Consider the following 23094-nt stretch of genomic DNA (forward strand, 5'->3'; position numbering starts at 1 on the left):
GAAGATGGCAACTTTGGGAGTGGTACAAGATGGACCATCTTAGAGAATCTATCACAAATCACCCAGAAAACAGTCATTCTCTGAGAGACAGGAAGATCAGAAATAAAATCCATTGAAATATGGGTCCATGGCCTCTTAGGCACCGGCAAGGGAATCAACAACCCACTAGAGCGAGAACAGGGTTTAGACCGGGAACAAGTCCCACAGGACTGCACAAAATTCCTGACATCACGAGATAAGACGGGCCACCAAAAAGACCGACTCACCAAATCTCTGGTACCAAAAATACCTGGATGACCAGCCAATGCGGAGCAATGAACTTCAGACATCACTCTCTTCCTCCACTGGTCAGGAACATACAATTTTCCCATAGGACAACGCTCAGGTTTGTCCTCCTGGAATTCTTCCAGAGCACGTCTCAAATCGGGCGAGATGGCAGAAAGAACTACCCCCTCACCTAGGATGGTAGTAGGCTTGGTCACAATAGGAGAATCAGCAAAGAAACTCCTATAAAGGGCGTCTGCCTTAACATTCTTAGTGCCTGGAAGAAAGGAGACCACAAAATCAAAACGCGTAAAAAACAAGGCCCACCTAGCCTGTCTAGGATTCCAGCGTTTGGCCGACTCAAGGTAAATCAAATTCTTGTGGTCAGTGAGGACCACAACTTGATGTCTAGCTCCCTCCAATCAATGTCTCCACTCCTCAAATGCCCATTTCATGGCTAACAATTCCCGATTCCCCACATCATAGTTGCGTTCAGATGGGGAGAACTTTCGGGAAAAGAAGGCACAGGGATTCATTTTAGAAGTCACCGGATCTTTTGGGACAAAACAGCTCCTGCACCAATCTCTTAAGTGTCTACCTCCACCTGAAAAGGAAGTGAGACATCAGGTTGCCGCAAAACCGGAGCAGAAGTGAACCTCCGCTTCAGCTCCTGAAAGGCCGAAACAGCCTCTGAAGACCAATTCAGCACATCAGCACCCTTCTTAGTTAAATCAGTCAATGGTTTAGCAATACCAGAAAAATTAGCTATAAATTTACGATAGAAATTAGCAAAACCCAAAAACTTCTGGAGAGCCTTCAAAGAAGTGGGTTGAACCCAATCATAAATGGCCTGTACCTTGGCCGGGTCCATTTCAATAGTTGACGGAGACAAAATAAATCCCAAAAATGAAATCCTCTGTACACCAAAAAGGCACTTCGATCCTTTAACATACAAGGAATTCTCCCTCAAAATCCGGAACACAGTCCGAACATGTTCCACATGAGAATCCCAATCCCTGGAAAAGATCAAAATATCATCCAGATAGATGATCAAAAACTTATCCACAAAGTCCCGGAAAATATCATTCATGAAGGATTGGAAGACAGAAGGGGCATTAGTGAGCCCAAAAGGCATCACCAGGTATTCAAAATGTCCCTCCGGAGTATTAAACGCTGTCTTCCATTCATCCCCATGCTTGATGCGAATAAGATCATACGCCCACCTGAGGTCAAGCTTAGTAAACCAGCAAGCACCTTTAACTCTGGAGAATAAATCAGAAATGAGGGGTAACGGATACTGAAATTTAACCGCAATTTAATTGAGGGAACGATAGTCAATACAAGGCCTTAATGAACCATCCTTCTTGGCCACGAAAAAAAACCCAGCACCTAAGGGCGAAGAGGATGGTCTAATATGACCCTTCTCCAACGACTCCTTAATATAAGATCGCATAGCCTCGTGTTCGGATACAGATAAATTGAAAAGTCGACCCTTGTGAAATTTACACCCAGGTCTTAACTCAATTGCACAGTCATAACTCCTATGAGAAGGCAGAGACGCAGACTTGCTCTCACTAAATACATCATAAAAATCAGCCAAATAGTCAGGAACATCATGCGACTGGGGAGAGGTGGAGAAAACAGGAGTGTCACCAAGAGCACACCGACAACCCCAACTCACCACAGACACAGATTTCCAATCCAAAACCGGATTATGGATTTGCAACCAGGGAAAACCCAGAACAATGGTATCATGTAAATTATGCAACACCAAAAATCTGCAATTTTCTTGGTGGTCTGGGGTGACCCGCGCTATCACCTGGGTCCAAAACTGAGGTTTATTCTTCGCCAAAGGAGTAGCATCAATACCCCTCAAAGGAATAGGCTTCCACAGAGGTGTCATAGGAAAACCACAAGGTTTAGCAAAATCCAAGTCCATTAGATTCAAGGCCGCTCCTGAATCCACAAAAGCCTTCGCGGAAAATGTGGATAAGGAGCAGATCAGAGTAATTGCCAAAAGAAACTTAGGTTGTACAGCACCCACAGCAAATGTGTGTGCAAAACTTTTCTCTCGTTTAGGGCAGACAGAAATAACATGAGAGGCATCTCCACAGAAAAAACACAGCTTATTACGCCTTCTAAACTCCTGACGTTGCGCTCTAGACAAAACTCCATCACATTGCATAGGTTCAGACATTTGTTCAAAATGTGGCAGCGCCTCCCGTGTAGTCTTGCGTTCAAGTAAACGCCGATCAACTTGAATGGCTAATGACATAGAATCGTCAAGACTAGAGGGAACAGGAAATCCCACCATAGTATCTTTTAGAGTCTCAGACAAACCCTTCTGAAAGAGAGCTGCCAATGCACTATCATTCCATGTAGTAAGGACCGCCCACTTTTGGAATTTCTGACAGTATAACTCTGCAGGATCCTGACCCTGGTTCAATGCCAATAGGGCTCTCTCAGCTTGATGAATAGCATTAGGTTCATCATATAACAACCCCAAGGCTTGAAAAAATGCATCCACATTAGTCAAAACAGGATCTTCAGGTGTCAAAGAAAACGCCCAATCCTGGGGATCGCCGCGCAGCAAGGAGATAACAATTTTAACCTGCTGCGCAGAGCTCCCCGATGAGTTAGGCTTCAAGGCAAGAAATAATTTACAATTATTCTTAAAATTCAAAAATTTAGACCGATCCCCAGAAAACACATCAGGAGCAGTGATCCTTGGTTCAACAGCATGTGAATTGAGATAGGCGGAAATTCCCCGCACTTCACAGCGAGCTGCTCCACACGATCAGACAAATGCTTAATCTCCATCAAGGAGAAAAAAAAAAAAAAGAATCCTCCTACGGCCCCAGAGAAAAAGAGGAGAAAATATACATAAAAAAAAATAAAAAATTCTGACACTTTTTTTTTTTTTTTTTTACAATTCTCTCCTGCTTTTGAGTACCCTAGTATCTGCGGTATGGCTGGTGATTCTGTTATGAATGAGTCACCGAGGAGGTAAAAACAAAAAGCAAGCTAAGCCCAGAAAACCAGAGAGGTTGGTAACTTGCGGATTGCAGACCCCTGATCCTATCCACAACAACTAGCAGTAGCCATGGAGCGTGCCTACGGTGGTCCTAGACGCCTCGTCACGGCCGGAGAACTAAATAAGCCTAAAGAAAGAAAGGGAAAATCTAAACTGCCCCAGAGCAGACCCCAAAGCAATAGACAGCCCCCAACATGTATTGTCAGTGAAACAAGATGAAAACACAGACACAGGTAGAAAGATGGGCTGAGCAAACGATGGGGCCCTCGCTAACTAGAAAGGACAGGAAAGAAAAGCTGCTGTCTGCAATCACGCAAAAAAACCTGCCAAAAAGAATGTCCAACACGTCTGATAGAAAAAGGCCCTGAAGTCGCTAGACTTCAAATCACTATATCAGCACTCAGGTATATTCTGAAGACAGAGCAAAAGAGATCAACTGATCAGAGACAAAAATGGGGATTCAGCCCAGTCCGAGCCAGGGCTGGCTGAACACAAAAACTAAGTAAACCAGACAAAAACTCATATGAACAATAGCAGAGAAAACTTAGCTTTAGGAAGGCAGGAACCAAACTGGAAACCAGGAGCCACAGTCAGGAAAAATCACCAGCAAGAAACTAGGGAGTCGGCTGCCTTAAATCCAATCAGAAACTCCTGATGTCCAATCGCAGTTCTCTTCCTCAGGTGGCCGGTCTCTGCCATTTAGATCAGCTTCATTACCTCCCTTCACCAACAGAGGGAGTCCAGATAGAGAACTCACTTCTTCTCTGTCAGCACAGCCAGCTCCATAACCCTCACCAGAAGCCAGAGGCAAACCCGAAAATGAGCTCACAACACCTTCCCGTCCGAACAGCAGTGAGTAGTGGGTGTAACCAGTCACGTGCACCCGGTTATTATATACCCACACCAGCTCAGGGACATATTCAGGCCAGCAGGCCTTTCGGTCACTCTCCAGGGTACGCAGCATTTGGATCAGTGTCCGATTGAATCGCTCGCAGGCTCCGTTTCCCTGCGGGTGGTATGGTGTAGTCCGAGACTTATCGATACCGTAGAGATGATGTTCTTCCATGACTCTTCCTAGGAAGCACGCTCCTTGGTCCGATTGTATTCGTTGCGAGCAGCCGTACACTTGGATAGAGTTTTTACAAATTGCGTAGGCGGCCGACTCCGCTGTTTGGTCTCGGGTGGGGGTGACCACGGCGAACTTGATGAAATGATCCACCATAACAAGGCAATGTTCGTACCCCTGATAGGCCGGACCTATGGTCAGATAGTCCACCGTGAGGAGCTCAAGGGGAGCTGATGTTACAATTGTCTGCACCGGGGCTCGTTGCGCGGGAGGTTTGGCGAGCTCGCATGGGCGGCAGGTTTGGCAAACTTCTACAGCGGCGTGCAAGCGTGGATGGTACACTATCTGCTGCAACCATTGGCAAGTCTTTTGAGCACCGAAGTGAGCCCCCTTTTCGTGGGCTTCCCGAGCCAGCTGGCTGAGGTGGGCTCCGGGCACAATCACCTGCCATAGTGTAGCAGACGTGGTTTGTGACACGGCTTTCCGATATAAAAGTCCCTTTTTGATGACTAGCTTTTCCCACTGACGCAACATCAGCAACAAATCCTGGGTCATAGTCAGTCGCTGTGAGCTAGTGGGCAGTTTGCCGGTGGCCACCCATCGACGTAGGAGTCCAATCTCTCCATCTTCCTGTTGCTGTTGGACCCACTGGTCACATGGCTGTTCCAGCATTCCCCCTAAGGGTTCCGAATGAGGCGCTTTTTGTGCATTGGCTGTAAGCGCGGCGGTGGTGAGGGCGAATGGCGTCTCTTCTTCTGATTCGTCATCTCGATTCTTCCCTGGGGTGGTGTGTTGGATTCTGGAGAGTGTGTCAGCGTGCACCTTTTCAGCCCCCCTTTTGTAGATGACCCTGCAGTTGAACTTGGCCATCCGAGCCACCCACCGCTGCTCCAGGGCTCCCAGTTTGGCATTCTCCAAATGGGCTAGTGTGTTGTCAGTCCGCACTACCACCTCGAAGCCCGCCAGGTACTCTGTGAACCGCTCCGTCATTGCCCACACTACCGCGAAGAGCTCGAGCTTACAGGAGCTGTAATTGTCCGGGTTCCATTCGGAGTCGTGAGGCGACCGGCTGCCGTAGGCGATCACTTTCTCTCGGCCGTCCTGCACCTGTGACAACACAGCTCCTAGTTCCTGGAGGCTCCCGTCGGTATGCAGGATGAACGGTTGCGAGAAGTCCGCATATGCCAATATCGGGACGTTCGAGAGTGTGGCTTTGAGATCTTGAAACGCATCCTCCTGTGTTTGCTGCCACTGGATCTTCCGTCCATTCGCCCCGGCTGGAGTCCCCCTCAGCAGGTCCTGCAGGGCTCGGGCTCGGCGTGCAAAATTCTTTACGAACTGACGGTAGTAGCCGGCCAACCCCAGGAAGGCCCGCACGTCTTTCACCGTCTCAGGGGTAGGCCACCCCTGAATGGCAGCAACCTTTTCCAGGGACGGTCTGACACCCTCCGCCAAGACGGTATGCCCCAGATAATCGATTTGGGTGCAGAACAGGTGGCAATTCTGGGGGTTTACCTCTAACCCGTACTTCTGCAGTCGGCCGAGCACCTGCCCCAACCGCCGCAGGTGGTCCTCGAACGTGGCGGAATAGATGATAATATTGTCCAAGTATATCAACGTGGCTTCAAAGTTGAGGTCTCCCAAACACCGCTCTATCGACTGCTGGAAGGTTCCTGGGGCGGTGGCCAGCCCAAACGGCATCCGATTAAACTCGAACAGTCCCATGGGAAGGATAAGTGGGTATCTCCCACGCCGCGGACACTCTCTTGCGAAGTGGCCCAGTTCTCCATACTCATAACACCGGCGCGGTGAGGCCCGACCACCCTTGGTATTGCGAGGCCCCCAAGGCCCGGGATTGTTGCCAGGCCGGGCGCGGGCTCTGTTCTCTTCTTCACTTCAGCCAGCTCGCCCCGGATACTCTTCAACTCTTGTCTCATTTCCTCAATCCACTGAGGCTCTCCGACAACGCTTACGGAAGCCTCCATGCTCCGGGCCTTCCCCACGGGAACCGTCATCCCCTGCTACTGCTCTTGCACCCGGGCCTGACTCCCCACTTCAGAGAAGGCTATGCGTGGGTTCACTCGGATCTGCTCCCGCAATGCTTGCTTGATTAATGGGTCCCGGAGTCCGGTCACAAACAGGTCACACAGGGTAATGTCGATGGGCCCTACTCCTATCCTGTCCTTCCGCTCTATGGCTGTGTATAGCTCCTGGAGAGCGTTCATATACTGGGTGATGGTCTCTCCCTCCCCCTGCATCCGACTAAACAACCGGGTCCTCAACTCTCCCACGTTTGTTGGATCCCTGTGGGTTTCTTTCAAAATCTGCAAGACCCTGGCAAAGGTGTTGCGGTGCCCGGGGGGTCTCAACATCACTGACTTCCGGGCTTCCCCTTCTAGCGCCATGAGGGCCACCTCGACCTCTAAATCGGGGGTCATCGGATGCATGCGGAAAAGGCCCCGCATACGCTCTGTCCAGCTCCACAACAGCGTATCGGAGCCAGAAAACCGGGGCAAATTACTTAGCATAGCCCCCAGAGAGAGGCTGGAGCGGGGGCCCCCATTATCAGCAGCACCTACGGCCCCACTTTGGTCGGGCGCACCGCCGTCTGCGCTGGGAGACTGCATTCTGCCGACTACGCCAAATGTGGTACTCGCAGGTACGCAGGACGCAGTGACGAGGCGCGAGACGGTTTAGTGCTTTTCGTATTAACGTTTATAGGCCTAGAGGTAACTGTCTTCAGTTGTAGCCTAACCAACCAAAGGGGTAACAAGAATTGCCCTCGCAGGGGCTCTATACAAGCAAACACAAACGGGGTAGAACACGACTACGTTCAGCAAGAGTCGGTCACTATAGGGCCGCGGTATGGCCGACTACAGGTCCTTAATTATATACGTAGTCAACGTAACCGTCCAGATGTCCCTCGCCATTCGGGATGGTGGTCTTTTGGCGTAGCAGTCGCTGGGCCCAGTTGCTGAAGCGTTGATGAAGTCTTCGAGCGCTCCGGCGCTCCGATGACACTGGAGCACCACAGGCCCCGGAAGAGTCCTTGGATGGATGGGCCGCAGCCCCCAGACTGGGGCAAGCGGCAGCGATGTGGGGTGGTGAGGGGCAGGTCACCTGCGCAGCTACTAGCTGCGACGGGGAATCCGCGGCGAGGAACGGCCCCGCCCTTGCCGCAGACCGGAGCGGGACAGTGGTGGCCGCCGGTGGCACTGGACTTGCCGCGGCCAAGGGTAGGAGCAGGGCGGCCGCGGGTTGCGGGGGACAAGCTACAGCCGCGGGCCAGAGCGAGGCGGCAACGGCCACGAGTGACCGCGGGCAGGCCGCGGGCAGGCCGCGGGCAGAAGCGGGCCAGCGGCTCTCGGACGGTCGTCTCGGCGCCGTCCCTCTGATGTCCCCGAGGAACATCTCTCCTGGCTCTGATAAGCCGCTCCCATGGTCTCCTGCTGCTTCTGTCCCAGTCTGCTGACTCATGGTCACTAGCGTTCCCCGCCCTTTTTATACTGGCTCCTCCCCCAGCCCATCTGTCCAACTCAACAGTCCATCCCTGAACTCTGTCCCCCGGGAACAGTTTCCCCCGAAACCTAGGTGACGGTCCCCTTGGTTCCGGCCTGGACACGCAGCAGGGGCCCTTCATCCCTCACATATACTACAGAGGGTGTCTATGGGGGTGCATATACTGCAGACGGTGGCTATGGGGGTGCATATACTACAGAAGATGGCTATGGGGATGCATATACTACAGAGGCTGCCTATAGGGGTGCATTATGCTATAGAGTCTGCCTATGGGGAGTGCATTATATACAGTATAGAGTCTGCCTATGATGAGTGCATTATACAATATAGAGTCTGCCAATGGAGAGTGCATTATACTATATGGAGACCTATGGGGAGTGCATTATACTATATGGAGCCCTATGGGGAGTGTACTATAGTATGTGGAGCCCTATGAGGAGTTCATTATACTATGTGGAGGCTTATGGGGAGTGTATTATACTATATTGAGAACTATCTGGTGTATTATGCTATATGGAGGCTATCTAGGGGCCCATCATACAGTGTGGTGATTATAGTGACGGGGCCATCATACAGTGTTGGAGACATTAAATAGTTTGGGGGATATTAAGGGGTCAGTATATATACCGTGAGGGGGCATTATGCTGTGTATAAGAGAGCATCATACTGTGTATAAGGGAGCTGTACAGGGGGAGACTCGGGACATTATTAAATGTAAAGTGGGCATTTATTGTTATACGGGAATTTAGGTTACTGTGACTATCAAATGGGCACACACAGGGCAATATTACATTCTAGGGGACAAAATGTGGGCACTGTTTTCTAGGGCACTTGCACCCGGCCTTAGTATTTTCTAGAGGGTTGCTTTAAAATGTAGAGGTCACACAGGGCCACACAGCAGATGCATTAATAGGGACACATACGGCAGCAGCGGCTCAGCATTGGGGTATCAGCAGGATGAGGAGTTTGTGCAGGTTGGGAATTGTCCCGTTTTGGACAGTGCTGAAAATCTGAGAAGTGAAACGTGTCTTTGTTGCATTCTCTGTAGCCGAGTCCTGGCTGGAGGAGTTGTCATGTCAGTCTGGGCCAGATGGAAAAGGCGTGAAAAGTGAATGATTCCTTCAGAAAGAACGTCAGCGGTAAGTCATCTGTAGCTGTGCTGTGATCTCTTATACAGTATCTTCTGTAGGACTGGTCTCTACCACTGATCATATGGTGGTAATATCAATGTTGGTCTTTATATAGCGATTATTTTCAGCAACAGCGCGGTCATCTGCTGAGGTTCTCCTCCACTATTAAGGTGCGTCACCCAGTTATATTCAACGTTACCTTCAGGAGTGCGCCGCCTCCCCTGGAAGCAGGAAACCTGGAGACTTAAAGGGAACCTATCAGCAGGATTGTGAGCAGTAGCCTACAGACAGTGTCAGGTTGGCGCCGTTATACTGATTAAAATGATACCTTGGTTGATGAAATCCATCTTGTGGTTGTTGTTTAATCTTTATTTTCAGTGTTGAGTTAATGATATGCTCGTGCTCCGGGGCGGCCTGTGGGGGGGGGGAATCTTCATGTGGCGCTCTGATTAGGTATTCATAATGCAGACTGCTGACAGGTCACTGATCCCTCAGCGACCTGACCCGTAGTTTACATAATGAATATTATAAAAATAAAAAAAACCTACAGGCATCCATGTTTTTTATGGAATCCATAAATTCATTAAAAATGAAAATGAGTTTGAAAATGGCGCCGGCTGCACCTGTGCATTAGCAGCTATCGCCATCTTGCTAGAGAAAAAATTGCTTCTTCCAAGATGAAGCCGCCTGCGCAGTAACATCTATCGGATCGCCGATAGAAGCTACTGTGCAGGAGCAGCCGGTGCCATCATATTGGAGTCAATTTTTTTTTTTCACTAGCAAGATGGCGCCACAGGTGCCTGCGCAGTAGCAGCTATCGACGATCCGATAGATGCTACTGCGCAGGAACTGGTAGCGCCATCTTGGAGGAGGCTTTTTTTTTCTCTAGCCAGATGGTGCCGCCTGTGCAGTAACAGCTATCGGATTGCTGATAGCTGCTACTGTGCAGGTGCGGCCGGTGCTATTTTAAACTTTTTTTTTTATTTAATGAATTTATGGATTCTGTATAATTGATAGCATATTTTTATGTGGTGTAAAAATGGCACAAATGTAATATTAATGAGTCCTGTGTCATACAAACAGTAAAGCATCCTTAGACCATTCGTGTGTGGGGTTGCTTTTCATAAAGGCAGTGGGATCACCCACAATTTTACCTAAGAACACGACCATGAATAAAGAACGGTATCTAAACATCCAGGAGCAATTTGATGATGAATAATCCTGTTTCAGCATGAAAGAGCAGAATGTCAAAAGACAAAAGTGCCAATCAAGTGGTTTGTTGGACAAAAAAAATTGAAATTTTGGGTCCATGGGGCAAAAATTCCCCATTATCTCACTGAGAACCTATGAACAAACCAGCAATCGCTGTATGTATTGTAGCTGTCGAAGAACAGTGAGAGGTGCAGCAGTGGCGACTCGAACATAGTATTTGAGCACGCCGAAGATACTCTGTTAGCAGCCGAGCGTGCTTGTAAAACACCTTATCGGAGCTTGTTCACTCAACACTAGAAGCTGATATCTGGCTGCAAGGGCTAAGTGCAGAAATCTTGAAAAATAAGAGTCAATGCCGTAAATATTGAGTCTTTACATAAACTTGATGTATTTGTCAATAAAAGTAAAAAATGTATAAAATGTTAATAATTGTAACATAATTATACTTCATAATTACATAATTGTAATATACTATAATTGTACTCCAGTAACAGGCCCGGGTTGATAATCTGCCCAACCGGGCATTTTCACGCTGGGCCGCAATGTGTTTCTCATTGTGGGCCGTGACTGGCAGCACCTGCTCATCCGGCCGCTCACCCGCTGATGCAGCCACCGGCCCGTTTTTCCTCCCGCCGGCCCTTTAAATCTGCGGGCACGGCAGTTTTATAGGTGTGTGTGCACGCAAGCAGAAGTCAGTACTTGGGATGCACATAGCAGGGGTTAAGAACGTGCTGACATTAACACATCATGGTGTTCTTTGTGGGCGGAGAGATCGCGCTCTGCTCTCCCGCCCCTGGTTACAGCAGTTGGTCGAGCATGAACATATCAGGGACACACAGGGAGCCCCAGGAGCCTGGGAGGAATGGTGAGTCTCCGGCAGAGCCACTTTATCCGCCCATCATGTACTTTTTGTTAGGAATCTGTGTCCTGCCATACTTATGCAGAGATCCAGATCAGATCCTCACATTTGTCTCCAGAGGCTAAGTCCTTTCAGCCAGCTTCTGAGCATGCTCCTGGAACGAGCTCCCATTGGAGTTCAGGAGTCAGGTGCTCAGGTCCTGCTCCTGATTCCATTGGATCAGCTCAGGGCTCTGGAGATTTCTGTCAGGTCCCGTACGCTATAAAAAGTGCGCATAGCCGCTATGCCATGCGCTAGTATTTTTCATACTGCTGATGTATGTATGGTGATGGATGCTTGGACTGGTGACTGACTTATTATGAAACCCCTTCCCTCTGATATTACGATTGTGTGAGTGATTGGGCAGCCGCCAGTAGCAGCGCTAGCGCCAGCTCGCTCCAGCTATACGTTCTCAGCAGCTAGCGTCCTGCATCGCGCCATCGAGATTGCGGTGTCTCCTCTGTGGCTCCGTTCACACCGCGCTGCGATTGCAGTTCTCCCGCGTCTGCAGTTGCGACGCCTCCTGTCTTATTTTACGGTAGGTCAGAGGGAGTAGTCCTGCTGCCTAAGGGCTACTTCTGTGACTCTTTAATACCGTGACAGTTTCGCTCTTAGTCTGTGTCCCCGGACAGACTTAGCGTATTTGTTTATTCTTTTGTCTGCAGCTCTGTGAGCTTAACAGAGCTCGCTTCAGTGCACTTAGGGTGCAGTTAACCCCGTGCACATTACCACCATAGTGCTCTGCCTCTCTAGCAGCGGTTATATCACCTGCCGCACGGTGGACCCTGAGTGGCGAAGGCACTTCATTTATTTTTTATTTAGTGCCTTCCGCCACTCGTAACACTTCTGCGATGTACGGTGTAAACTGTGCAGCATATGGCTGCATTTATTGTACTGGATCAGGTGCGGTTTCTGTTTGCGATGTTAACCCTTTCCCTTCCAGCTGAGTTAATAATTACAGTTGTCTTCTGTATCTGGAGGCTTCTTATCACAGAACAGGGTGGTTTGCAACCATGAGGGGTCTACTGTCATATCTGCCCTTATATCATGCGGTTGTTAACCCTTTATTGTGAGGATCTTTGTGTGCGGAGCGGCCGCTGTCTGTAGGAATGAAAATAGGTTTGATCCACTATGGCGACTGTTAGGATGTGGCCTGGTAAGATGGACGCATGGATGGATGGTCAGACGCACGTACGGATGGATAGAGGGACGTACGGATGGATGGTGGGACGAACGGATGGATGGAGGGACGTACGTATGGATGGATGGATGGAGGGACTTACGTACAGATGGATGGAGGGACACATACATGGATGGATGGACGTATGGATGAAGGATGGACAGACGCATGGACGGTTGGACGCAGGGGCGGACATACCGCCGGTGTGGCCTGTGCAGTTGCACTGGGGCCCCAAGCAGGAGGGGGCCCAGGAAAAACTCATGGCGACGGTGCATAATCGATCACAGAGCCGGCGGCAGCATCATCGCTAATGTGACAGAGTCAGCTTACGCTGAGTCGTTTTCTTTAGAGTGGACCCTCTGGGTCATGGCACCCACCCACCTAGAGCGAGCTAACCTTGTGAGGAACCACCCCCTATACAGGGAGTGTCAGGGGCAAGACCAAGGGGGTGAGCCACCACGACTGCTGGAACCAGACAGCCGGCTCAGGTAGACACTAAGTACGAGTGTCTGACGACAAAGGACATGCAGGAAACAAGACAAGACAAGACGTGAATTCAAGGTATCTTCATTAAAGCAAACTCAGGGTTACATCAGGTGCAAGACGTGATATCAGGGAAAACACAGCAAGGTGCGTGCGAGGGCACACCAAGATCCATGGCATGGTACGTGCCAGGTGGTACGTCTGGGTACAGGCAAGGGCTCAATAGCATTGGACTCCGGACAGCTGGCAACGATCGATATGATCAGGGCATCAGGCTGCGGACATCAGCTCCGGACATCAGGCTGCAGTCGTCAGGCTTACGATCTCTGGCAGCGATCGGCAGGTTCCAGGCATCCGGCAGGCAAACCAGGTTCAGGCAAGGAGGCACGACAGATCTCCAGACATGGTGCATATTAGGGAACACGCCAAGGTCCAAGGCAAAGTTCCAGGCAGGGTGTGTGCTACGGGCACACCAGGGTCCAAGGCAAGGTGTGTGTGTAGGAGACACGTCAGGGTTCAAAGTACGAGACACAGTGCGTGTGTAGAGACACGCCAGGGTCCAAGGTCCTGGGTGTGCTAGGAGTTCAGGCTAACGTCCTGCACGTGCAGAGGGGCATGCCAGGGTTCAGGCTAAGGCAAGGGCCTGCGTGTGCTAGGAGGCACACCAGGGTTCAGGCTAAGGCAAGGGCCTGCGTGTTGTGAGTTCATTTTCCCCTTCGTCACTGGGGTCTGGTGAACTCCCTATTCTGGTAAAGGAAGGTAATGAGCCTGATTATCAGGCACCTGAGTCTAATGAGGATGACTGGCTGAGTGGAGTCACGGACTGGATATAAGGCTGCCGACGCCCTTCTGCCCTGCGGGTGATTTCTCTGTGGACTTCTAGGACACCAGTCTGATTCCTGCTCCTCTAAAGCTAAGTTTCTGTTTTGCCTGTTAGCTTTTTGTTTTGTTTTTTGTTTTCCTTGCTTTTCAGTATTCTGCTATTCCCTGCTGGGGTGAGCTGAATCTCCTTTTGCCTGTAGCTCTGTCTTCAGGATATTCCTGAGTGCTGACATAGTTTTTTTGAAGCCTAGCGTCTTCAGGGCCTTTTTCACTGTCAGTCTGTTGGCTCTTATTTTCATAGGGTTTTTCACGGATTGCAGATAGCAGCCTTTCTGTCCTTTTCTATTTAGTTAGCTTGGGCCCCTCTTTGCTCAGTCTATCTTTCTGTCTGTGCTGGTATTTTCATCTTGCTTCACCGTCATTATATGTTGGGGGCTGCCTATTGCTTTGGGGTCTGCTCTGGGGCAGTTTAGATTTCCCCTTTCTTTCTTTAGGCCTATTTAATTCTCCGGCTGTGATCGAGGGGTCTAGGGCATCGTAGGAACCCCCCACGGCTACTGCTAGTTGTGTTGATAGGTTCAGGGGTCTGCAATCCGAAAGCTGCCAACTTCTCTGGTTTTCTGGACTTAGCTAGCATTTCTGTTTTTGCCTCCTACGGTGACTCAATCATAACACCTGCGCATGTTAGGAGACACACCAGGGTTCGGGCTAGGGCCTGTGCGTGCAAGGGGGCATGACAGGGTTCAGGCTAGGGCCTATACGTACAAGAGGGCACGACAGGGTACATGGCAAGACCTGCACGTACTTTTAGAGAAGCACGGGGAGGTATGCCAAAGAGCAGGCTATGGCCTGCGCATGCTAAGAGGGCACGCAATGCACAGTGCAGAGACAGCGTGGGTGCAAGGAAGCACAGAGAGCACGGCTGAGGCACTGGCTAGCTGGTCAGGCTGAGGCACAGACAGACGGGCAAGACTGAGGCACAAACAGGAAGCTAGGGAAGGCCAAGCGCATGCAAAGGGCACACGAAGAAACAAGGCAAAGCACGGCAAGAAACAAGGCAAGGCAAAGTACAGAACAAGGAGCGGAACATAGGCACAAGCACAGAGCCGGACAGAGAGAGTATAGGGCTAGCAGCGGAGCGTAGGCCAAAGCCCAGAGCCGGGTCAAGGCAGAACCTTGAGACTAGACATGGAATGTGCTAGCGAGCACCAGAAGACAGAGTAAGGAGAACCAGGCAAAGACAGGGAACATGAGAAGTACTACAAGGCTCAGAATAGCAAAGACCAGACATGGTGAAACAGGCAAGGCAGAGAACATAGGAAGTACTACAAGGCAAAGCATGGCAAGGACAAGACATGGCGAAAGCAGGCAAAGGCAGAGATATAGAAAGTACAACAAGTCAAAGCATAACAAGGACAAAAGACGGCACGAGAGACAACACAAGACATGGCACGGGACAAGAGGCAGAATACAAGCACAGAGCATGTGCAGAGATGCACTACAGGGCAGAGTGCAGGGGCACAGAATACAGGGAGCGACCAAGCAGCCATGCAGGAAAGCAACACGATACTCAGGCCCCAACCATAGGAAGGGGCAGTCTGATATAGGGCATTAGCACCTGCACTTCCGGGTCAGGACCAGGGGAGGACTTCCGGTTCAGTTCCTCCAGGATCATGGAGAGGATCACATGGTCGAGTCCTCCAAGACCATAGAGAGGACCACATGGTAGAGTCCTCCAGGACCATAGAGAGGAACATAGGAAAGGTCACATGGTCAGGGTCTCCAGGATCACAGAGAGGATTGCTGCAGGCAGAACAGAGACGGCTGGTCACACAGCAACGGCGTGTAGCCATGAGGTAAAACACACATGCGCACTGGCAGACAGCCATGAGGCGCGCGTGCACACTGCTCCAGGCATTTTGCAGCACAACAGTAATATATATACCCCAGTGATGTATATACCCCAGTGTCTGCCTCATGTGATGTATATACACCAGTGATGTATATACCCCAGGGTCAGCCTCATGTTATGTTTATACCCCAATGTCGACCTCATGTCCTGTGTATATCCCAGTGTCTGCCTTCTCTCCTGTGTATACCCCAGTGTCGGCCTCCTCGCCTGTGTATACCCCAGTGTCAGCCTCCTCTCCTATGTATACCGCACTCAGCCTCCTATCATGCATATACCGCAGTATCATTGTATCCTATGTGATGTATACAGAATAATATAGCATATAATATGGTGCTGTGTATATATAGTATATATATATATATAATGAAGAGATTGCAAAAGGCAGAGAAAAACTTAGCACTGCTGCATCGCCCCGACCTCAGAAAACATTCAAAGAGGTCAAATATCAAACCAATGGATTTAGCCAATACCACCCCACATAGAACAGGTGCTCAATCCAAAAATCCTGGACCCGTTGAAGCGCGGCAGCGCAAAATATCCGTTGTCCGTACTTTGCACATTCCTGCATATTCCTGAATAAACCCTTGAATTGTTGAATGGTGAGAGCCATCCTTCTCTTCTTTGCATCTGGATACACTGTAATGTAGAGATGTTTATATAGTATGGTGCCGTGTATATAGTATGGAACTCACACTATATACAGTGGCACAACTCTACAATATATACTATATACATAGCTCCACACTATATCCTTTAGCATAGTATATAGTGTGATGCTGTGTATAGAATTGTTTTAAGCATATATTGTGGAGTTGTGTATGCTGTGTATACCTCTCCTATCCTTTTATACTGGTGTATAATTCTGTACATAGAGTTGTGGCCAAAAGTATTGACACCCCTGCAATTTTGTCAGATAATACTCAGTTTCTTCCTGAAAATGATTGCAAACACAAATTCTTTGGTATTATTATCTTCATTAAATTTGTCTTAAATGAAAAAACACAAAACGAATTGTCCTAAAGCCAAATTGGATATAATTCCACACCAAACATAAAAAAGAGGGTGGACAAAAGTATTGGCACTGTTCGAAAAATCATGTGATGCTTCTCTAATTTGTGTAATTAACAGCACCTGTAACTTACCTGTGGCACCAAACAGGTGTTGGCAATAACTAAATCACACTTGCAGCCAGTTGACATGGATTACAGTTCACTCAACCTCTGTCCTGTGTCCTTGTGTGTACCACATTGAGCATGGAGAAAAGAAAGAAAACCAAAGAACTGTCTGAGGACTTGGAAACCAAATTGTGAGGAAGCATGAGCAATCTCAAGGCTACAAGTCCATCTCCAAAGACCTGAATGTTATTGTGTCTACCGTGCGCAGTGTCATCAAGAAGTTTAAAGCCCATGGCACTGTGACTAACCTCCCTAGATGTGGACGGAAAAGAAAAATTGACAAGAGATTTCAACGCAAGATTGTGCGGATGTTGGATAAAGAACCTCGACTAACATCCAAACAAGTTCAAGCTGCCCTGCAGTCCGAGGGTACAACAGTGTCAACCCATACTATCCGTCGGCGTCTGAATGAAAAGGGACTGTATGGTAGGAGACCCAGGAAGACCCAACTTCTTACCCCGAGACTGAAAAAAGCCAGGCTGGAGTTTGCCAAAACTTACCTGAAAAAGCCTAAAACGTTTTGGAAGAATGTTCTCTGGTCAGATGAGACAAAAGTAGAGCTTTTTGGGCAAAGGCATCAACATAGAGTTTACAGGAGAAAAAAAGAGGCATTCAAAGAAAAAAACATGGTCCCTACAGTCAAACATGGCGGAGGTTCCCTGATGTTTTGGGGTTGCTTTGCTGCCTCTGGCACTGGACTACTTGACCGTGTGCATGGCATTATGAAGTCTGAAGACTACCAACAAATTTTGCAGCATAATGTAGGGCCCAGTGTGAGAAAGCTGGGTCTCCCTCAGAGGTCATGGGTCTTCCAGCAGGACAATGACCCAAAACACACTTCAAAAAGCACTAGAAAATGGTTTGAGAGAAAGCACTGGAGACTTCTAAGGTGGCCAGCAATGAGACCAGACCTGAATCCCATAGAACACCTGTGGAGAGATCTAAAAATGGCAGTTTGGAGAAGGCACCCTTCTAATATCAGGGACCTGGAGCAGTTTGCCAAAGAAGAATGGTCTAAAATTCCAGCAGAGCATTGTAAGAAACTCATTGATGGTTACCGGAAGCGGTTGGTCGCAGTTATTTTGGCTAAAGGTTGTGCAACCAAGTATTAGGCTGAGGGTGCCAATACTTTTGTCTGGCCCATTTTTGGAGTTTTGTGTGAAATGATCAATGTTTTGCTTTTTGCTTCATTCTCTTTTGTGTTTTTTCATTTAAGACAAATTAAATGAAGATAATAATACCAAAGAATTTGTGATTGCAATCATTTTCAGGAAGAAACGGAGTATTATCTGACAAAATTGCAGGGGTGTCAATACTTTTGGCCACAACTGTATACAGGTGCACCTCACAAAATGAAAATATCATCAAAAGTTAATTTACTGAGATATAATGACTTTTGGAGTTTCATTGGCTGTAAGTCATAATCCTCAACATTAACAGAAGTAAACACTTGAAATAGATCACTCTGTTTGAAACGACTCTATATAATATGAGTTTCACTTTGTGTTTTGAAGAACTGAAATAAATTAACTTTTTGATGATATTCTAATTTTGTGAGATGCACCTGTACACTGCACAATACCACTTCTGCCCTGTATGTATGCACTGGATAGGTGATAAGTTTTCAATCGCTGGGGATCCTACTGCTGGGAAGTCTGTGGAGTCGGTAAGCCAAACCTCCGACTCCTCAATTTCCATGACACCGATTCCAACTCTGATTCCACCAAAATGGGCTTTGACACTGAATCCACGACTCCACAGCCCATCCATGACTGTGAAGTCGGTAAGTCAAACCTCCGACTCCAACTCCTTCCATGACACTGACTCCACCAAAATGGGCTTTGTCTCCGACTCCACGACTCTGACTCCACAGCCCTGCTGCTGGGACCCCTCTTCCCATGTAAATGGAGCTGTGGTCGATAATACCCAATGGTGTGCCATTGACATGTGGCTCTTCAAATAACACCTTAAAGAGAGTGTTGAGGGGCAGAACAATGAATAGCAAACATTCACTGTTCGGGGATGGTGAGTGTTATAGTATGTGGGCTGGTGGTGGTTTTTATGGCAGGGCTGCTTTTTTGTCCGGGTCCGGCCCTGTCCAGTAACCATAGAAAAATCTGACAAAAAGTTCTAAAAACTCGAAAGCAGTAACATTTGTGTAAACCAAGATGTGTATCAGTCTCAAAACTTTGGTCCACAACTATTTTAATCTGCTGTTTCAAGGCCTCACAACCTGGAAGCTGTTGGAACCGTGCCACTGACAAAATATTGCAGACAGAAGAAAACCAGAGGTTACTGAAGAAGGTGAGCGCCCGGCATGAGCATCCGCCTTCTAATGATTTTCATAAGGGGTGTTATCCGCAGTAAAAATCCTATTGGATGATGAAGTGGGACGTGGAGCTAAAGTAACGTTTGGTCTGTTAGGGTACAAATTTATCAGATTATAGAAATAATCTTTTGAAAAATACTGCAGTATAACAGCTGAACATTATGACAAATGTGGAGTAATAAAATACAATAAAAATATAGTATACACTACAGCCCGTCTGCTGTAGTAGATACATGTCCACAACATCATATGGTAATATTTTAGCAGCAAGAGGCTGAAAACACATAAATAAACCATGTCACATAGTTTTCTCTGTAAGTAGCGCTCCCTGTGTCTGCAGCAAATTCTGGGCATTCTTGAAGTTCTAGATAATACTATAGCTGTGAGTAATGCCGACTGTACACATTTTGTAATCTGATAATTCTTTTTATTATGTCAAATACTCTTTCATTGATCAACAGAGAGTGTGCTAATTCAATATGTATAACAATGCATATAGAAACTGACTTCTGGGCCACACATAAGAATTTGTATGATCCACGGTCACATGTAACAAGGCATGGACCACCATGGAGCTCATAATTCTCAACTTAAGTGCTACCTCCACTACAATTAATCTCTTGCATAAGAAGGAAACAATCAAAAAAAATTCTGGGAGTGCCTACACATATAATATGCTAGAATTGCAGACTTTTAATTACCACAGCAATCAAACAGTTCATTAACCCCTTTACCCCCAAGGGTGGTTTGCACGTTAATGACCAGGCCAATTTTTACAATTCTGACCACTGTCCCTTTATGAGGTAATAACTCTGGAATGCTTCCATGGATCCTGGTGATTCTGACATTGTTTCTCATGACATATTGTACTTCATGTTAGTGGTAAAATTTCATTGATATAACTTGCATTTATTTGTGAAAAAAACAGAAATTTAGCAAAAATGTTGAATTTTTATGCCTTTAAATCACAGAGATATGGCACACAAAAAAACTTAATAACTAACATTTTCCACATGTCTGCTTTACATCAGCACAATTTGGGAACCAAATTTTTTTTTTTTTTAGGAAGTTATTAGGGTTAAAAGCTGACCAGCGATTTCTCATTTTTACAACACCATTTTATTTTTAGGGACCACATCACATTTGAAGTCACTTTGAGGGGTCTATATGATAGAAAATACCCAAAAGTGACACCATTCTAAAAACTGCACCCTTCAAGGTGCTCAAAATCACATTCAAGAAGTTTATTAACCCTTCAGATGCTTCACGGGAATTTTTTGAATGTTTAAAAAAATGAACATCTAACTGTTGCATTTGGAGAGCCCATGATGTACCTAAACAGTGGAAACCCCCCACAAGTGACCCCGTTTTGGAAACTGGCCCCCCCCAAGGAACTTATCTAGATATGTGGTGAGAACTTTGAACCCCCAAAGGCTTCACCGAAGTTTATAACGTACAGCCGTACAATTAAAAAATCATATTTTTTCCACAAAAATGATATTTTCACCCCCAATTTTTATTTTCCCAAGGGTAACAGGACCCCAAAAGTTATTGTTCAATTTGTCCTGAGTACGCTGATACCCCATATGTGGGGGTAAATGACTATTTGGGAGCATGGCAGAGCTCGGAAGGTAAGCAGCACCATTTGACTGTTTTGGCTGGAAATGAGATCGGACGCCATGTCACGTTTGGAAAGTCCCTGATGTGCCAAAACAGTGGAAACTCCCCACAAATGACACCATTTTGGAAACTACACCCCCAAGGAACTTATCTAGATGTGTAGTGAGAACTTTGAACCCCCAAGTGCTTCACAGACGTTTATAACGCCCGGGCGTGAAAATAAAAAAATCATATTTTTTCCACAAACATGATCTTTTAGTCCCCAATTTTTTTATTTTCCCAAGGGTAACAGGAGAAATTGAACCCCAAAAGTTGTTGTCCAATTTGTCCTGAGTATGCTGATACCCCATATGTGGGAGAAAACTACTGTATGGGCACACATCGGGGCTTGGAAGAGAAGTAGTGAGGTTTTGGAATGCAGACTTTGATGGAATGGTCTGCGGGTGTCATGTTGGGTTTGGAGAGTCCCTGACAGGCCCGGATTGGCAATATAACCAACCGGGCATTTTCCCGCTGGGCCGCTGTCACGTGGGCCACGGGCGGCAGCGCCCGATCATCTGGCCGCTTGCCAGCTGCTGCGGCCACTGTTGCTCCTGCCGCCGGCCCTCTGCGGGCATGGCAGTGATAGTTTCAAGTTCCTCCCGCACTGCAGGGAGATAAGCCACCACGCCCCCCCACGCACCCCATCCTCGCCTTAGCATGAGACCCCCCCGCCCCTACTCACAGTGTCGCACTCGCTTGCCTGCTCGCTCTGTTCGCAGGACCTGTGATGAGGTCACAGGAGGGGAGGAGTCAGGGGGGTCACATGACCAGGAGAATTTGTCCAGACCCCCGATCATGTCACCCCTGACTCCGCCCCTCCTGTGACCTCATCACAGGTCCTGTGCGCTCAGCCTTGCCTCTACCGTCTGCAAGACTCTGCTTTGCTGTTGTCATGGTGCTGGTTGAGGTAAGTATGTGTGGGGTCAGGATTTACAGTGTGGATGTAGCAGAGCTGTGTATGAGGTGTACGGAGCGGAGCCGTGTGTGTACGAGGTGTACGGAACGGAGCCGTGTGTGTACGAGGTGTATGGAGAGGAGCCGTGTGTACGAGGTGTACAGAGCGGAGCCACGTGTGTACGAGGTGTACGGAGCGGAGCCGTGTGTACGAGGTGTACGGAGCGGAGCCGTGTGTACGAGGTGTACGGAGCGGAGCCGCGTGTACGAGGTGTACGGAGCGGAGCCGCGTGTACGAGGTGTACGGAGCGGAGCCGCGTGTACGAGGTGTACGGAGCGGAGCCGCGTGTACGAGGTGTACGGAGCGGAGCCGCGTGTACGAGGTGTACGGAGCGGAGCCGTGTGTGTACGAGGTGTACGGAGCGGAGCCGTGTGTGTACGAGGTGTACGGAGCGGAGCCGTGTGTGTACGAGGTGTACGGAGAGGAGCCGTGTGTACGGAGAGGAGCCGTGTGTACGAGGTGTACGGAGCGGAGCCGCGTGTGTACGAGGTGTACGGAGCGGAGCCGCGTGTGTACGAGGTGTACGGAGCGGAGCCGCGTGTGTACGAGGTGTACGGAGCGGAGCCGCGTGTGTACGAGGTGTACGGAGCGGAGCCGTGTGTGTACGAGGTGTACGGAGCGGAGCCGTGTGTGTACGAGGTGTACGGAGAGGAGCCGTGTGTACGGAGAGGAGCCGTGTGTACGACGTGTACGGAGCGGAGCCGCGTGTGTACGAGGTGTACGGAGCGGAGCCGCGTGTGTACGAGGTGTACGGAGCGGAGCCGTGTGTGTACGAGGTGTACGGAGCGGAGCCGTGTGTGTACGAGGTGTACGGAGCGGAGGCGTGTGTGTACGAGGTTTACGGAGCGGAGCCGTGTGTGTACGAGGTGTACGGAGCGGAGCCGTGTGTGTACGAGGTGTACGGAGCGGAGCCGTGTGTGTACGAGGTGTACGGAGAGGAGCCGTGTGTACGAGGTGTACGGAGAGGAGCCGTGTGTACGAGGTGTACGGAGCGGAGCCGTGTGTACGAGGTGTACGGAGCGGAGCCGTGGGTGTACGAGGTGTACGGAGCGGAGCCGTGTGTGTACGAGGTGTACGGAGAGGAGCCGTGTGTACGAGGTGTACGGAGAGGAGCCGTGTGTACGAGGTGTACGGAGCGGAGCCGTGTGTACGAGGTGTACGGAGCGGAGCCGTGGGTGTACGAGGTGTACGGAGCGGAGCCGTGTGTGTGCGAGGTGTACGGAGAGGAGCCGTGTGTACGAGGTGTACGGAGCGGAGCCGTGTGTGTGCGAGGTGTACGGAGAGGAGCCGTGTGTGCGAGGTGTACGGAGCGGAGCCGTGTGTACGAGGTGTACGGAGCCGAGCCGTGTGTACGAGGTGTACGGAGCCGAGCCGTGTGTACGAGGTGTACGGAGCCGAGCCGTGTGTACGAGGTGTACGGAGCGGAGCCGTGTGTACGAGGTGTACGGAGCGG

The 23094-nt window shown here is 49.0% G+C and overlaps 1 protein-coding gene across 1 annotated transcript in view; it reads right to left on the reverse strand.

Annotated features, from left to right (window-relative positions):
* The window catches only part of HPD (4-hydroxyphenylpyruvate dioxygenase), a 71218-nt gene extending 49777 nt beyond the window's left edge, over positions 1–21441 (reverse strand). The window contains exon 1 of the mRNA XM_073585995.1: positions 21369–21441. The gene's annotated coding sequence lies outside the window, so the exon portion shown is untranslated. The remainder of the gene's footprint in view (positions 1–21368) is intronic.
* Positions 21442–23094: the final 1653 nt, after the last annotated feature.

The sequence above is a fragment of the Dendrobates tinctorius genome, unplaced genomic scaffold (genome assembly GCF_039654945.1).
Source record: "Dendrobates tinctorius isolate UK_male_01 unplaced genomic scaffold, ASM3965494v1 ptg000090l, whole genome shotgun sequence".
Taxonomy (NCBI): Eukaryota; Metazoa; Chordata; class Amphibia; order Anura; family Dendrobatidae; genus Dendrobates; species Dendrobates tinctorius.